This window comes from Pleurodeles waltl, chromosome 9, assembly GCF_031143425.1.
Source record: "Pleurodeles waltl isolate 20211129_DDA chromosome 9, aPleWal1.hap1.20221129, whole genome shotgun sequence".
Classification (NCBI taxonomy): Eukaryota; Metazoa; Chordata; class Amphibia; order Caudata; family Salamandridae; genus Pleurodeles; species Pleurodeles waltl.
The window spans coordinates 937,068,233-937,083,685 of NC_090448.1; the positions used below are offsets into that span (position 1 = coordinate 937,068,233).

The following is a 15,453-nucleotide window of genomic DNA, read 5'->3' on the forward strand; positions in this document are numbered from 1 at the left end:
CGGTGTGGCCCTTGCGCCAGGCTTTCTCGAGGGTGCGGCAGGTTATCTTTGATTTCTTAAGGGTGTCGGTGAACCAGGGAGGTTTTTTGGTGTTGGTCTGTCTTGGGAGGCGTCTGAGGGGAGCGAGGTTGTCTGCACAGTTGGTGATCCAATTCGTGAGGCTGAGGGCTGCGTCGTTGGGGTCGAAGGGGAAGGTGGGTTGGTTGTCGTTGAGAGTGGAGAGAAGCTGTTCCTCTGGGATTTTGTTCCACTGTCGTCGTGGGATGGGTTGTGTGCGGAGGTGGCGAGTCTCGCGTCGGAAGGTGAAGTGGACACATCTGTGGTCGGTCCAGTGTATAGCGGAGGAGTGGCTGAAGGATACGTGGTTGCTGGCGGAGAAGATGTGGTTGAGCGTGTGTCCGGCGATGTGGGTGGGGGTGTTCACCAGTTGCTTGAGGCCGAGGTTGGCGAGGTTGTCGAGCAGGGCGGTGGTGTTGGGGTCGTTGTTCTGTTCCAGGTGGAAGTTGAGGTCCCCGAGGAGGATGTAGTCCGGCGAGGCAAGGGCGTGCTGGGAGATGAAGTCAGAAATAGAGTCGCTGAAGAGGACGCGGGGTCCAGGGGGTCGGTAGATGAGAGTTCCTCTGAGGGTGGTCCTGGGGTCTGTGTGGATCTGGAAGTGCAGGTGTTCGGCGGCGAGGGGGGTGTCTTCGGTGGAGGTGGTGACGTTGATGGAGTCCTTGAAGACGATGGCGATTCCTCCTCCTACTTGGTTGGTGCGGTCTTTCCTGGAAATCTTGTAGCCTTCGGGGATGGCTATGGCGATGTCGGGGGCCGAGGAGGCGTTCATCCAGGTATCAGTGATGAAGGCGGCGTCCGGTGCGGTGGAGTCCAGGAGGTCCCAAAGTTCAACGGCGTGTTTGTGGACCGAGCGTGCGTTGATCAGGATGCATTTGAGGTGGTTGTTAGCGCGTGGGCTGGCGGGCGTGGTGTTTTCGCGGTGGAAGGTGAGTTTGCAGGTGTGACATACGAAGGGTCCGTGGGTACGTTTCGGGTTGGCTTGGAAGCAGGTACTGGAGCTCCCCGGGTTGAGGGCGTGGAGGGTGGCGGGGTCGTAGCGGTGCTGTGGGGTTTGGGAGTGCTGGTGGCCAGGGATCGTGGCGCTGGGTGTGGTCCAGGCGCGGACGGGCGCAGACGGGTGCAGAAGGGCTTGCCTTTGGCGCGCCAGCGGTGCGGCCGCGCAGCGGCCGCCATAAGAGGGAGGAGTGGGGGAGGAGGGGTCAGCGGGGGGGCGGGAGTGGGGCGACGAATGGGAGCAGGGGGGGCGGGGCGAGCAGGAGGTGGCGGCGGGAAAGCGGAGGGTGGGGGGGTCAGGTAGAGGGGAGAAAAGATAGGGGAGGGGGGGTTAAAGGTGGGGGGGAGTTAGGAAGAAAAGATAGGAAGATAGGGGAGGGGGGTTACAGAGGTGGAGGGGAGTGAGGAAGGTCAGAGAGAAGAGTCAGGAGCAGAAGAGAGAAGAGCCCAGAAGAGGGTAAAGAAGAAGAGGAGCAGAAGAACAGAAGAGAGAAGAGCCCAGAAGAAGGTAAAGAAGAAGAGGAGCAGAAGAGAGAAGAGCCAGGGAGAAGGTAAAGAAGAAGAGGAGCGAGGAGTCCAGAGCAGAAGAACAGGAGGAGAGAAGAGTCAAGGAAGAGGAGTCCGGCAGAAGAGGAGAGCCCTGAGGAGCAGAGGATACAAAGTACACAGAAGAAGAACACAGATGAAGTACACAGAAGAAGAGTACAGATGAAGAACACAGAAGAAGGACAAAGAAGAAGGAAGCACACGCAGGTTGCGGTGCAGACGAGAAGGAAGAAACACAGATGAAGTACAAAGAAGAAGAGTACAGATGAAGAACACAGAAGAAGGACAAAGAGGAAGAAAGCACACGCAGGTCGCGGTGCAGAAGAGAAGGAAGAAACACAGATGAAGTATACAGAAGAAGAACACAGATGAAGACAGAAGAAAGAACACGCAGGACGGGGTGCAGGCAAGAAAAGAAGAACACAGATGAAGAATACAGATGAAGGGCACAGAAGAAGATCAAAGATGAAGAAAGAAGCAGGAGAGGAGGTGAGTAGGGCGGGGGGGTACTTACTGTATTTTCGCAGGACTTGCTTGGAGGTTTCAGGTTATTGGGTGGGCACATTAGACAATATCAAAATGAAATTTACAACTGTTATTTCATACCATGTCTCAATTTAGTTTTTTTATATAACCAGATACATTGTTTAAATATTTGTTTCTTGATTTTCTCTAAAACACTTACTTACTTTATAGTATACGAGTTAGAAATGAGGAGCTATAGCAAATGTCCATAACCACCAAACCTGGCCATTATGTATCAGTTGTCACTGTGGTGCAAGACCCTACTGCATAGCATTATGTTGTTAAACAAGTCCTCCATCAAAAGGGAAAAAAGAGGGAGGAATTAAATGCCATTAAAAGGCACTCAACATTAAATATTGTAATGGAGGAATATTGGCAAATTAAAAAGAGATTTTAGTAATGCCAGATGTTTCAATTGTGTTCTACCCATTTAGTAAGCAAGGATTTTTTGCTTTTTTGATCACCCAGTTTTGGACTTTTTCCTGAGGGTGTGTCTCACTACATGTGTCCCACCAAGGTAATCACATGCCAAATGGACAGCATGTGTTTACTGCAAGTGTCCACCTTCTAAGATAAGGCTGCTGCAACGCAGCAAGGGCAAGGGAAATATGTCAGGATGCATATGAACACATGTACACACGTGCACATATGTGCGGGCTGCGTGTGGGAGACTACCGTTGTGCGCAACCCGCTACCTGCGCAAAGGTAACCTGGCACAGTGGGCACTCTGCAGGATTGGATATTGTATACACAAATACGTCCAGCTCCTGAGGAGGAAATGGGTGGAGCGACATGATCTGCATAATCAATCAGCTGTCACAATGTACCAGGGGTGTGCCTGCCCAAGCCCACTGAACAAAGGAGGGAGCCCAGATCCCTGGAGCCAACACAAGAGGGGGTTTCCCTTTGAAAATCTAGTTAGGAAGGTCCTGGCATTGATGACAGTAAGGGGTGGAGCTGAGGCCCCTAGTGGAGATGTGACTAGTGACTCCTTGATGATGCCATCTTGAGCTGTCCCAGCATGCTGTGCAGGAGGGTTTGGAAAGGAATGGAGAGGTGACGTGGCACCCTAGGATTGGCCAGGGGACTTGACTTCTGGAACCTTCCTCTCCCCTTTAAAAACTCTTGCACAAGGGGAGACTCTCTTCCCTTGTGACTTCTCTGCGCTTTGCTGCTGCACCCTGAGGCTGCCATGGACAATTGGAAGGAAGAACCCCCAGATGCTCAGAAGGAATTAAGGACTCTGCCCAGTTGACCCCAGGACCAGTAAATCTCCCCAAGGGGCAATGAGGCTGGCCCCCTTACACCCACTGAGGGCCCGCTGGAGTAAAGCCTTGGACTTTGGTGCCCAGAATCCAAGACCAGGAGGAAGGGTAGCATAGGGAGCCAGGATATTCAGCTTCCTGATGATTGCACTACTTTGGGGGTGAGGAGGGCTGCTTCAGCTACCCCTGGTGACTAGAGTGCATCACTAAGAGTAAAATCAGGCCAACCGGGGTCGAGTTATGGTATTTTAAAGTTTGACAAGCTTTTTGGCGACAAAGTGCGTGGAGCTCTGCTTCCGTTTCATAATTTACCCATGGGGTGGGCCAGGGTTTAGGGGTCGTTGCTGGACTTATTTAATTCATTTTTTGCAGGGAGGGAGCATGCAGGGGGCTTCCTTCGCTGACTCTCTACTAGTCCAAGGACCCCATCCCCCAGCCCATTTCTACTAAAAGAGGGGGCCAGGACCTCATCCCCCGAAGCCGAGGGGGATGGAGGAGTGCCGTTGTCCCCCCCCCCCCAATTTTGTAACCTCGCCCCGCATTTCCATGCCTGTGTCTGTGGGGGAGCGGGGCAGCCACAGCAGAAGGCTGCACGTAGAAGTGGGCTGGAAGAGATACTGTGGGAGCCAGGGGGTCAGCGAGAGGTGGGCTTCCTCAGCTACCCTCAACCTGAGGATTGCATGGAGTGCCTGGGTAACACCGGGCACCCCCCAAAAACGGCAAAGAAAACACAAAATGAATGCTTTGCGCCTCTCCCGGCACTGCGGGAGAGCTGCTGTTAGAATATTGACTGCTCCCAGAGGAGCTGCTCATAACGCCATGCTGGGCTCTGTAATTTAGATGTTTTCGACTCTTGGTGGCCCCTGCATGGCAGGGGCACCACCAACAGATTGCAGGAAGTAGAGGGGCTGCAGGAGTGCAGCGGCTCCCCCCTAAAGAGTGTTCTAAATTACTGACCCTGTGTTTACAGGGCTCAAGAAACCAGGACTTCTTTGCAATTTTTCATATTTGTCAAAGCACTCCCCAGGCAGGAGCTTTGGCTCTACAGCTGTGAGTGCACCCTCTAGTAACTGATTGTACGATTGCAATTATTATGACCTGAAAGTGTATAAAAAGGTATATGTATTAAAGCATCTTCTATGGGCAAAATCTGTGGTTGAATGCCAGTGTAGTCGAAATGCTTTGCCCTCTACTGCTGTCTCTATGATTGCATTTTAATGGTTTAAAAAGCACACAGACAAGTTCATTTTAAAAGTTTTATTGACATAATAATGCTGACAGTGTTCATTGATCTCAGTGCATATGTTTTTTATAGTAACACGTGCATTTACACACAATTATTTTTATTGATGATTGCATTTACATACACAATGATATTCACGTGTAGTTTGTTGATTTTGTCTCTTTGACCAAGCCAGTAGACTTATAGTATATATTTGTATGACTTCTTTAGGGGGGTCAAAGGTGATTATGTAAGGTCGCCTATGGCATTTTCCATATGCCTATGTACATACTTGTAAATTACTGCATAGTATTTATTAGTGTGTGTGAAATGTACTTTTTCTTTTCGTAAACAAATAGCACTGACTGGACAATCATTTATTGAGTATTATTATTGTGTGCCTGTGAGCAGCTATTACTGGTCCACACCACCTAACCTGAGTAGGCCTTGGACTGATTTGCCTTGCTACCTTTATAGAGTGAAGTGCTACAATGGGGTGCTTGGTTCCTAGTAAGGAGAATTGTGGACCCATTATTTGTGCAGGCCACACAACCCAATTTTCTACTCTGGAATATATTTGTCTAATATATACTTCACACTCAAAAATATGTAAATATAGAAGTTCTAATAGCAAGTAGTCTTTAACCTCAAGTTTGTATGTTGAATGCTCCTGTTAATTTTATGTTTATATTGTATCCAAAATCATCATCAGTAGATCAACCTCAATAAACAACAAAACTCTATTTACTCCAATAGCACCAATGTGTTTCATCCCTCATAAAGAACTTCTTCCGGGTAATTATATAATAGTTTTCATGTACGCCCTTTGCTTCACCAGAGCTACACTTGGATATAGCTTAGAAGTGAAATCAACTTTACAGGTATTCATGGAACATTGACATATGTAAAATAGGCTGTGCTTGGTGTGATATTAAAACACCTCTGATAAGCCTAGAAAGGGTGAGGTGAAAGTGTAGTTGTGATGTAAAAAGAAGAGGAAAAATAGTATAATCAGAAATGGATATAGGATATAATCATAATGACAGAAAAGAAAATAGAATCAGTTAAGTAGTACAAAGCAGTTGGCCTCCTGTGGAGAAGAAATATCAACACATTTATAAATAACAAGCACAACTATAGCAAGAAGGGTGAATGTAACCAATATTTGGTACATTAGAGTTATTGTAAAGGCATAACAGTCATGTCTATCATTGAACTGTATGCCATATCAATATTTATATAGAGTTTTTAGATGACAGTGGCATTGCTTACTTGTCATATCATTCTTGATGATGTGTGTAAGCTTCAGGTTTAGAGTCATAGTGAATAAGTAACACCCTGTGGTACTCGTAACGAATTTCTTGGCTATTCTCCATGGTTGGGTAGGCAGAAGGTCCATTTGTGGTGGAATGATTAGATCTGGTGGTCCACTTCTTCATTACCATTAATATAGATTCAGTAATGTTCAGTTAAATACAGTATTCCAATAATTATTGTGAAGACCTCGGAGATATTATGCCATCCTGTTTACATCCCTCACTAAGAAGATAGAATAAAATCACATGCTTATTTGTTAGTTCAAATCAAATCAAATACACTTTATTTTGGTCATTTTTACTATATAAGTACAATACATCATCACATAAGTCAAATGACAACAATACATTTAAGAACCTCTTATGCTACGTTTCACACAGTAAAATACAAGAGTGTATAAAAATATATAAAAGCACGTACATAATTTACAATTTAAAAAGTAAACAAGAAGCAAATATTTAGCTCCACAGGCTAAAGTGCATAATGCTGGACATAAACCACGTCATGTATCAATATGCGACAATCACCTACACTGCAGTGAAAGACACAGATTATTCAGTTGCGCGCAGTAGCTCTGGAATTATTACTTTTTAACAATTGACTGGCCTGCCTTCAGCACCTCTGTACGGAGGCAACGGGCCCACTTGAGGTATTTTGTCAAGTCAAACACTATTGATTCAGCTGTATCAGTTCTCAGCATACGTAAAGCTATCACACAACTGCTTAACCCCCAACTTACAACAGAAAGGGAGAATCAATCTGGCTTATGGAACCTTATATTTTTGGCAAAATAAGAGGAAATGTACATCTGATTCATCAGTACTAGAACAACAAGGACAACCCACCTGCTCGGGGTCATGAGGGTCCCGTTTGGCAGTGAAAGATCTCAATTGCAACGTGCCTAAGTGGAACCAAATTTACAGGGACTTTGCCTTTGTTGGAACCACCCTGTCTAAATAGATTTCAAAATGAGGGCAGGGTTTATGGGTCAGGAACTTGTCTACAAGCCCCTCAGCCTTTGCTTCACATCATGTTCTTTCTAGCACATGTTCCCAACATAGACCCTATTTTTTTAGTTGTGCTCCTGTCCATTGTGTTGGACTCCTCCACCACACTGGGTAGCTTTAGATTGCTACATAAAGATTTTACATAATACATGCATGGGTAATGCAATTCTTGTCTAAAGAGATTAACTCTTGCAGCGCTAGTTTATATGGCCTCGGCTGTATAGTTGTCCATATCCTGACCCAGTATGTCAAAACTTTCAGGCAGGCAACTTGGTTAGTTATTTTCATGTTTAAGTCCCACCTTAACGGTACTAGAGAAGTACTTTATGGAACATTTACTAGAGACCTAATGAACCTATTTTCTGTGATGGTAAGTCTTGATAAATCAGCCAAACCCCATATTTCCGCCCCATACAGTGTGCCTCCCAGAGCCACAGCTGGTATACCTCGAGCTCAGGGAAAGCAGCTCTATTAATAGACAGTCTGTGCTTTCTGGCAATCACCACTGACCTGAGACCAGACGGCATTACTTTTTTGTAACTGAAGATCCCAGGTGAGTTTTTCTGACAACCTGACACCAAGTAATCAAAGCTCTTTACTCACTTTATTGGAGCCCCATCAACAGTCTAGGTGTTTCTAAAGTAGTGGTAACCATCAGCTTAGACCTCCCCGCATTAATTTCAAGACTTCTACATTTAATAAAATCAACAAACGGATGAAGCTAATGTTGTGACTCCATGGAAGTCTGCAAGATCAGCAGGATGCAAAAATCAGCAACGGTATACTTTCACTTGCCAGCTAAAAGACATGGTGCTGGCAGGTGGACAAATCATCCACCACTCCATTCATAAGTAGCAAAAAGAGGCTGGGGTGGCCAACACATAGCTCTATCATACACCCTGCTCGATGGGAATCTGTGCGGTTGTCGCCTTGATCATTCCACATTACCTGGGCGTATGTATCTGTATGAAGTCGGATCAGCAAATTCAACAGATTATGAGGCATCCCCAACCTATTCAGCACCACCCAGAAGATATGCCATGGTACTAGATTAAATACGGTTCTTGTGTCCATATAGGCCACATACAGATGCTCTTTCTTAATGGTGACATATTTCCAGCAAACTGTCATAAGCCGGAACGTTGGGTCCACTGTACCCGTCTTTTCATCAAAACCCACATGACAGTGAGATAGGACATTATTATCAGTCATCCACTCCTGGATCTGAAGTAAAACTTGGTGACAAAAGATCTTATGGAACTTATTGATTAAGCTAATTGGTCTATAGTTAGCAGGGATATCTCTAGCCCCCTTACTGTGACAAGGAACAATAATTGCACCTCACAAGGTTTCAGGAATTTCTCCCCCCTGAAAGACTATATTTGTTAACATATACAAGTATGAGACCCAGATGTCAGGCTCTGGGTGAAAAAAATCAGCAGCTATACAATCCGGGACAGGGGCCTTTTCTTATTTTTGGTGTAAAAGAGCAGAACTAGTTTTCTCCATAGTAAACATACTGGATGGCCTGTAATAAGAATAAACTTGCCTTTGGTCAAAGAGGAAGTCAATATAGCCTCCTTTGTTACGGAAGCATCTCCACAGACATTATCATATTCGCTATACAAGGCCTTAAAATGTTCTACTCAGCATTCAACAGGGACACAAACATCAGAAACAGAGTTACCATATTCATTACCTTCCTCCATTATCTCCCAGAATTTTGCACAATTATTTTTCCCTAGGGCTTTCAACATCTGAACCCATTGTGATTCCTACCATGTTTTTTTTGCTCTTGGCAAACAAGCCTTATATGTCTTTCTGCCACCGGTTATTTTCCCCTTAAATGCTGACCTTAATGGCTTTTATCCAGTTCCCTTTGGCAAGGCTACATGAGGGTGAAAACCATGAATGAGATCTAGACTTTCCTTGCAATTTCCCTGGCTGCTTCATAAATAGGAGTTTTAAGACACCAAACAATTGATCATGCTTTATAATGAAGGTAGACACATTACTTGCAGAAACCAAACTTCTTGACTAATTTGCTATAAATACCAGCCTTGATACTGTCATTTTCACTGATAATGATCCCTTTTATATTCCTATGGTTATTGGTACAATTTAACGGAAGGTTGAATTGATCTGGAATCGCTATCGAAGGCATACCCAAAAGACTTGAACTAAAATCAGTGACCAAAGTGTTATGATGGGTGTTCACCCTTTGAACAACTACCATATCAGCCGTGAATGTCCAAAGCCTTATGTCTAGCAGAACGTAATCTATGTAGTTTATGTACGAACCTCATTTGAAAGAGCGTTGAGGGCAATGGTCAGACTTTATGCTGCTGTTTGCAGGTCGTAAACCGTAATTTAAACAAAGGTGAAACATCTGAAGTGCTACTTTTGACCACCGCGTAGCCGGGGTCGTGGTGAACTCCAGTATGCCCCACGCAGCGTCTTCCGCAGCCATTAAGGTTGAGAATGGGTCAAGTGGTTCAAATTTGGTGTTATAGTCACCTGCGATAACCACAGGTCATGAATGTTGTGATGTCATATGTTCAGTTGATGACTCTGCACTATCATATACAGACCTCACATAAATATTCAAACCACAATGTGTTTGACTAGGCAAAGGCTGCTATTGATGATGTGAATGCCTAATATATCACTGGAGCCTGTTTCTTCAACTTGAACTCTATAATCAAGGGTATTTTTTATCCAGATGAATAGGGCCCCAGAGGCTCTACCTGCCCTTGCTGGAGTGACATTAGCATAAAAAGTAAGGAACCCTGGCCTAAAGACCTGTTCTATGGCCCACGTATCCTGGAAAAGGATAATTTGGCTGGCATCAATAATGCACCCCAGTCAGGACCACATAGCTTGGTCTGCAAACCAGTCACATTCCGTAACATAACCTTAACTAGTTTTCCTGAATCCTGATTATTTCCTACTGGGGATGAGGTATGTGTAGTAGCATCACTTGGGTTATTTCTTGATGAAGGAGTACTAAGCATCTTGACTGCCTGCTCCACCATAGGACGCTTCGGCTCAGGATCCAGAAAGCCATCCTGTGGCAAGGGGTCTGAGGCAGCCCACGTGCCAGCACCAGCTACAGCCCCTTCCTACGAAAGAGAGCGGGAGATGCCATCATTTATGTTTATGGACGGTAACTTTTAGTTGCATCCTGTGCTGGTGCTCAGTGCTCCAGGGCAATCAGACCATCATTTATTTAGTTATTAACAAACCTTATGCCAATATCGTCAAAACTGCTGTGGCAAACACTGTGCAGCTTCACTGAGACGATGTCCTCCCTAATTATAGATCGACAATTGTGAACTTTCCGGACCCAGTGGATGACTTTGTTTGTAAGGGATTCATTATTATCTGTGAGACCTGCAGGCAACTTCGTGAGTTTTACCAGAAAGATCTCCTCACCTTGCTGGATGTTAAGCTTGGGCTTTCTCATATTCATGGCCCAAGGATCTTCCCTCCGCCACCTCATCTGGAAACTTTGATGCAATCTACCTAACCAGGGCTCTTTGGGGAGGGAGCCTATTGTGGTCATTCTGCGGGCCTGGCTGTTTGATTTTATCCAACCTCTTATTCCCATCTTCCACCTCCCTTGCACTTGACTTACTACTCCTAATAGGTGCATTAGATGATCTGGGTACTGTTCTAGGTAGGACAATGGGCCGTGGTCAAAATGGCGGCCGGAGCGGACGTGTGATCCGAGCTCCGCTCGCGGCCCACCATTGATTAGCACACTTCCACCGTCTCTGCGGTCGCTCGGACACCTGGCTCGGCTGCCTGGAGACATCGGGAGTCTCCGGCGACCACTGATATCCCACCCGAGGTTCGGGCGGTCTGTGCGGACTGCACTGCGCTCCGCTCGGGGCCAGAGGGGAGAGGCCTTCCCCTTCCAACGGAGGCTAAGGAGCTCACCGGAGCGAGCAGAGACGGGCCCTGAAGCGGCCCTGCAGGGTCGGGACGAGGAGGTGCAGGACCCACGGGTGCCGGTGGTGGTCATCGTGCGCGGGCGCTGATGGAGCGCGTGCGGGGAGTGACGGTCGGTTCCCCGGACCGCGGACGAATCGGTGAAGTAGAGAGACGAGAGGAGATTTCCTTAAAGGAAAACGAGTGGAAATACAAAAAAATAACGACCACTGCCTGCTCTGAAAAAACATTAATAGCGACATTCACAAAGCGGAAGGGGTCCCATGGTGACCCCTTCCCTTTTGCGAATGGGTTACCACCAGTGTGACACTGGTGGTTTGCAACGCGTTTGCGGTCACAAAGCAATTCTGCATCGCGGTGCGAGTCGCAAATAGGAAGGGAACACCCCTTCCTATTTGCGAGTCACATTCCCATTATGCGAGTCGGTATCGACTCGCAAAATGGGAATGTAAAATGCGATGCGCGTTTTGCATGGCGCAAACTGCAATTTTTGCAGTTTGCGCCATGCAAAACGCGTTCTACATCTGGCTCTACGACCTCATTGGAAGGGAAAATAGACTCAGTGGTGTTGGAAGTCAATCTCCTCCGCACTGATCATCGGAAACTGGCAGAAAGAGTTACCATCACTTAATCGGGACTTGAAACGACCCAACCGGCAATATCCGAGATGAAGGCTCAAATTCAGCGAATGGAAAGCGAAATATCATCACTACAACGCAGAGCTGAAGATGCTGGGGCCGCTCACACAGGAATAATGTAAGGTTCCTGGGGGTCCCAGAAAGAACAGAGCTCCCCAGTGCTGAACACTTCTTGGAGCAATGGCTCAAAGACACAGAGCTACTTCAGGCCACACCACAGACGCTGGTAATAGAACGAGCACATAGGGTCCCGGGTGGACCACCTCGACCGGGTGCCCCACCCCACCCACTAATAGCAAGATTCCGAAATTACAGAGACCGGGACCAAGTGTTGCAAGGCTTCCAAAATAAATGCCCTGTCCGCATGGAGAACACCGAGATAACAGCATACCCTGATTACACGATGGAAGTCCACTTACATTAGAGTGAAACAGATACTTCGAGACAAGAACATCGCTTACTCTCTCCTGTTCCCGGCCCGACTGAGAGTGATAGATGGCGACAGGATTCTCTTCTTCCCGTCCGCAGAAGATGCATGGAAATGGTTACACACTAAGGGACTGGTAGACCCAGTGACGGAACCCGATGGACACGGAGAATGGCTGGAACAACGCCCTAGACGGAAAAAGAAAATCAATGCCAGGATCAAAACTCGACCATCAAAGTCTCAGGCCGCAGACGCACAGACACAGGTCCTTAAAGTGGCAACCATATTTGCGACGGCGCAAACATTGGCCAGAAACGAAACCAGGATGTGGATGCAAGACCGGACGACCAAGATGGGTAGGGATACAGGATCATTCACGTGGGCCACAAACATTTGTTAACCTAGATCCTCCCTGACCACGTCTCCATACCCAAATGGATCACCGAATGGACCCGAGATTAAGTAATGTACTCGATGGCACCGGTTGTGCCACACAGTTTGTTATGGTTTTGGTTATTGTTAGTTTTAGTACGCCAATACACACATCCCGACAGGTGTCACAGATAGTATACTAAGGGGGTAGAGGATTGGGGGGGATGCTGAGACGGCGGAGATTTATGACCACTGCGGGGAAACTACCAAGTAAAGCAAAATTAACACTATGGCTACATATAATATTTTAAGTTGGAATGTAAGAGGGATGGCCAATATATCCAAATGTAGCAGAATATATAATTACTTTAAACTCCATACAATACACATAGCAATACTGCAGGAGACACACCTCATGACTGAAGACCTGAGAAAAATAGACAGGAAATGGCCAGGAAAGATATACGGAGCTAGCATATCAACATACACGAGAGGAGTGCTGATATGGATAGCCCACAGTGTCCCCTACACAGTTAAGTACACACAAATAGACAAAGATGGAAGATATGTCCACCTAAGAGGAGAACTAGACGGGAAACAATTGAGCATCACAGGAGTATATGCACCTAATATTAGACAGGGGGATTTTCTGCTGTCCACTTATGCAGCTCTATCATGGGACCCACTGATACCCAGCATATTGGGGGAGATTTCAATTGAGTGCCAGATGTTAACATGGATAGATCCCACCCCCCGCTAGAGGGCGCCCCGAGTAGAAAACTCTCCCAGACGCTACGAAATTGGATGACAGATAGAAGACTACATGATGTATGGCGGAGCTTGCACCCCACGGACAGAGAGTACTCCTTCTTTTCCCCTGTACACCACCTACACACCTGAATAGATCTGCAGCTGTATACAAGCGAACTTACTCAATTATTAGTCAAGGCATCCTACTTGGCTAAAACTATATCAGACCATTGCCCCCTAGTGACAACAGTGCAATGGGGTAGACTATACATGCGCACACCTGTCTGGCGCTTATAGCCGTCCTTACTACGAGACCTCCTCTTTCGAGAAGAACTAGCAGAGGGAACAGACTCATATTTTAAAACAAACACGGCGTCGTTGATGGCAGTGGAATAGGACGGGCACAAGGTGGTGATAAGGGGTCTATGTATGTCGACGTCAGGCGGAGTCCTTAAGACATTACATAAGGAGTTATGCGACATTGAGAGGGGGCTAAGGGAGGTGAAGAGGGCGGCGGGACTGAACGGGGAGGGCGAGGGGAGTATGATTGAGTTGAAAAAACAATGGGTTGCAATCGATGCGCTTATGAAAATTTGATTACCAACACTACACAGCGCGATTATATGCTGAAGGTGACCGATCCAGTAGGTTGTTGTCCTGGCTGATAAAAGGCGAACTACAACACTCCACCATAAATGGCATTCGTACAGATGAAGGCAACATAGTTAATACACAGTTGGAGATCAATGAGGCCTTTAAACAATATTCCGCTACTCTTTACAAGGCGGGACCCTCCCCGCCCGAACAGCAAATAAGAGAATTATTCCAGATACCCCTATTAACCAGGTTGACGGAAGAACAGTTGTCAGACCTAGAGAAACCCATTGCACTGGACGAGATTCAACAGGTGCTGAAACAAATGGCGCACAATAAAGCCCTGGGGGGGACGGGCTCCCAGCGGAGTACTACCAGGTTTTTGCAACGCAAACAACAGCACCATATCTAGAAATGCTACAAGTAGCATTTGAAAAAGGCCACCTCCCAGAATCACAGCGCGAGGCAATTATAGTGGTTCTCCACAAAAAAGGGTGCGATCCACTAGATGTCCGGTCCTACCGACCCCTGTCTTTGTTAAATTCTGACTGTAAATTGCTAGGGAAGGTACTGGCAAATCGTCTTCTCCCATTGATGCCAATATTAATTCACCCGGATCAGTCCGGTTTCATACCTGGCCGCAGCACACACACTAATACCAGATGCCTCTTACGATTAATAGCCGAGACCCCAAAGTAGGACTACACACGAACAGCGGTCTCATTGGATATAGAAAAGGCATTCAACACACTGGGCTGGCCATACCTGATGAGATCCCTAAAATGTATGGGTTTCAGCAATACATTCATAAGATGGATAAAAACATTATATGCAGATCCGAAAGCAAGAGTGAAGACAGGCGGTATGGTATCGGAGAGATTTGAAATAGGCAGAGGCACCAGACAGGGTTGCCCCCTGTCACCTTTACTGTTCGCACTGGCAATTGAACCACTCGCAGCACGATTGCGACATGAAGCACCAAACTGGGGTATTCTCAACGGAGATGTACACAAGGTCGTCTCCCTATATGCAGATGACGCGCTGATATACTTGCGTAACCGTTCGGAATCTCTACCAGACCTATTACACCTGCTAAATACATTTGGGGATTGTAGCCGGGTAGCGGAAATCCTGGCTACATACTGCGCTGAAGCCGGGAACCCGGATATCCGGGGTACCCGAAAACACAAACAGAGAAGATGGACAGAGCGCGCGACGCGCTCAGGAGGAAGATGCCGTTGAAGCCGGGAACCCGGATATCCGGTTTCCCGAAACCCTTAAAAGGGAAAACGGACTGCGTGCGGTGTGTGCAGAAAGAGGAGAGGACGCGGAGCAGAGTGAGACACAGAGACCAGAGGACGGAGAAAGCTGAGAGGACGCGACAGCAAGCGAGTCCGACGTTGAAAAGGAAGATCCAGTCAACCAAGGTCCATTGACCTCTCGAGATAACACCACGGAGGGACAGGAAGGTCCCAAGAAACAAGAACACCGCCACGTCCCTGGAGGGGCGTGGCTACAGCAGGTATGGTCCTGCCTAACAAATAGAATACTCTCTATAGTTGGAAGAAAGGAGGGAGAAGGGGGCGAGCAGAGGGAGGCTGGGAGGGGAGGTTGGGAAGGGAAAGGGGTAACAGCACCAGAGAAACACTAACCATTGAGCACAGGAACAGAGTGGTTCTGTTCTTAGAAAGAGTGGCTTGATTCCACAGAGGTGAAGGAACGGGACCCTGTAGTCCATAACTATTCTTTTCTCTAATTTCTCTGTCTTTCCCTTGGAGTGGAACCC

The 15,453-nt window shown here is 46.9% G+C and overlaps 1 protein-coding gene and 1 long non-coding RNA gene across 3 annotated transcripts in view; one reads left to right on the forward strand and one right to left on the reverse strand.

The window, feature by feature from the left end:
- The window catches only part of LOC138260125 (cholesterol 24-hydroxylase-like), a 279,929-nt gene that overhangs the window by 236,250 nt on the left and 28,226 nt on the right, over positions 1-15,453 (forward strand). The window lies entirely within an intron of this gene.
- The window catches only part of LOC138260126 (uncharacterized), a 93,188-nt gene continuing 82,574 nt past the window's right edge, over positions 4,840-15,453 (reverse strand). The window contains exon 5 of the long non-coding RNA XR_011198810.1: positions 4,840-6,147. This is a non-coding gene — a long non-coding RNA (uncharacterized lncRNA). The remainder of the gene's footprint in view (positions 6,148-15,453) is intronic.